Source organism: Cynara cardunculus, unplaced genomic scaffold (assembly GCF_001531365.2).
Source record: "Cynara cardunculus var. scolymus isolate 2C unplaced genomic scaffold, CcrdV1 Un_Scaffold_7188, whole genome shotgun sequence".
Lineage (NCBI taxonomy): Eukaryota > Viridiplantae > Streptophyta > Magnoliopsida > Asterales > Asteraceae > Cynara > Cynara cardunculus.
In genome coordinates, this window is record NW_020203401.1 from 21,311 (window position 1) to 24,198 (window position 2,888).

Genomic DNA, 2,888 nt, shown 5'->3' on the forward strand with positions numbered 1-2,888 from the left:
AGTCAAGCAGAATTTTTAGAAACGCTCTTCAAAATGTCTCTAAAAAATAAAAATGTTGTTTATTTTTATTTTTAAATTAATAAAAAGTTTCAGATACGCTTTTATAGATTTTAAAGCTTCTCTAAAAGGTTTTTTTTTTAAATAAATCAAAATTCAAAAATATGTAATAAATCATTATTAGAAATCAACGTAGAGTTTTGCGATTTCCACGGTTTCTTTTCGAATTAGGGTTCAGATACCTCCAGATCGACCCCTCCTTCATACGCTCTTTTTCGACTCCAGACCCACTCAATTACAGTCCCAGATCGAGAACAAGGTATGTCCAAATCRATTTCCTTTTCCTTCTTCTCCTGTGGTTCGGATTTCTGGTTCTCCTTCGTCCCTGTAGTCAATGTGCTTTTTTGTTTGTCCAAATATGCAATCGATGTGTTTTTCGCGATTTCTGATTCGTCCTTGGGTCGTATGGACATCACCTATATAAACACAGAGCTAGGGTTCTAGTTTTGTTACTGGAGCTACCATAGCCGCACAACCATCATTCAACCTCAGGTTCGTCTCTCTTCCTCTAGTTGAATCTGTGCATTAACTCTATACGTTTATCAACATCGCTTAAAATCTACAACTATTTTTCTCTATGCTTGGTAATTGTTTTCATCTAATTGTTCGTAGGGGTTTCAATTAAGGTGAAATCAGATGGTTATTCTGTGCATTGTAAACTTATAGCCTGTTTTCAGGGCAATCAAAAACCGGAAATTAGTTGTCAAGCTTTAATTTTAATAGAAAACACTTTCCATGAATCGTATTTTTTTTCACACTGAGAAATTCACGTGACCATATACGAATAAAATGTTTCGACTCTGTAAATCCCTTTAACTCAGGGGATAATGAAGCCAATGAAGCCAATGAAGGTATAGTTTACATTCTATATGCAACGCAATTGGACTCATCAATGTAGAGCTTCAATGAGGAAGATATTGACAAAATGCTACTGTGCGCAAAGCTGACAGCAACATTAAAAACTTGGGCTACGGGATAAGTGTAAGTCTTAACCTTCATGACCAAAAATCTAATCTGTTTGAGTGCAAGTCTGGTCAAACATGAGTAGACTCTGAACGAATAGACGATTATGGAATGGACTTAAATCTTGAAGAGTTTTTCTAACTATGGTGTCGCATGGAGTTAACTTGAACTATAATGATTAGATTACTGATAAGCATCAATCACAAGTATGATTTGCCTTGAACATAAATCTGGTGTAACATAAGCAAATCTAGTTTGCCTTCATGACAGCTAATCGTTGACAGAATTATTGGTGTAAGATAGCTCAAACCTCTAAATTTGAGTCATCAACGATCCATAACTCTTGTCAACATAACTAAAAGAAGTAACTTTAAATCATCAAAAGTTTTGGACCATCTTGATCATAAAAATTGTAAGTCTAATCCATTATGATTAGAAATTTGATCAGACGTGATGAAGTTAATTGTAAGGGGCTATTTGTTTTTAACTTTTCAAAACTTAATTTCCACTTACCACTTATTTGGTAAGTGGTTTTCATAATAAGACTCTTTGTTTTTTGCTTTAATTAAGTATCACTTAACACTTATTCGGTAAGTGGTTTTCWTGATAGCAAAAACTTGTTATTTAACTCAATGCATCAATAATCTGTTTTGATAGCTTAAACTTGATAATCTTGACAAAATAAGAACAAAGACATTAAATCTGAATTGCTGCTCATGGTTGGTCTTGATGTCGACTTCGAGTTCATATCATTGTATAATATATAGAAATTTTTGACATGAAACCTTTGTTTGGTCTTTGCTGCTTATGGCTGGTCTTTCATGTTGAATCCAAAATTTGACATGAAACCTTTGTTTGGAGGAACATATGTTGTCTTCTCTTATCTAAATACTTGTATAATGTATAGAAATTTTTGTTGCATGTCTCTGGACGTAGTTGCTTTCCCTAAGGCTATATCATTAAGATGACCATCTTCATAACTGCTGCTCTTGTGACTGGTTGCGACTTAAATGTGATGTTTATTTCCTTTTTCATATMATGTAATGAATGAGAAGAAATATAAAAATTGGATTTATTATCACCCTAAAAACTGTCTTCTTGATTCAAGAATCTGAACCAATCTCCCCTGTAAGTTTGCCATGTTCCTAAGTCCTAACACCATGGCTTTTCTATACCCTTATGTTMATTATCTTGAGAGAATGTAGTATAATTTTAAGGGTGCTCTTCATGCAACTTAAAGTGCACAGATAACTAGCTAGCATTAGCTTTTAAAATACCTTTTTTTGTAATTACTTCTCTTTATGTAATGTATAAGATATGAAATGAGTGCTACATTGTGTAGAATGCAGGTTGATACGTACTTAATGTTGCTTAGCATTAGTCGAGGTCATTCTCCATCTTAAAGATTGCAGGTAAATAGTGTTTGAAATAGTTTTTGTTTCAATGCCAGTTCTTTAAATGCATGTTAATGTGTTCACCGCTCCAAAGGAGAAGTTTGGTAACTGCTATGGTCAGGACTCTGCCTTTTTGTTGGATCCAACAAAAACTTTCATGTTCATAGTGCTTATTCATGTTCATGATTTTCAACACATTTAATTGGTTTTTGCAGGATCCGTCTTGAAACGGTCCTTTCTAAGTTAAATGTTAGTTGCTATTTTGCAATGCATTTATGGATTATCAACGTATGCTTCCTCTTTGCCCAGTTTCATAAACTGCTTACCTATTAAGTTACAAGTTACATGTATGATCAATTTCACATTCTTCATGCAACCCATTTGGGAGCTTCCAAATTCTAACAATACCCAAAATTTAATGCTTGTTGGTACGGTGACCTGCTGGTTTGGTGTTTCTCGTGCAATTTGTTCTTT

At 33.9% G+C, this 2,888-nt stretch overlaps 1 long non-coding RNA gene across 1 annotated transcript; it reads left to right on the top strand.

Annotated features, from left to right (window-relative positions):
* Window positions 1-230: 230 nt before the first annotated feature.
* Window positions 231-2,828, top strand: LOC112504870. The gene is made up of 4 exons (XR_003068287.1): window positions 231-316; window positions 488-549; window positions 2,363-2,432; window positions 2,630-2,828. It is a non-coding gene; the product is annotated as an uncharacterized LOC112504870 (long non-coding RNA).
* The last annotated feature ends 60 nt before the right edge of the window (window positions 2,829-2,888 follow it).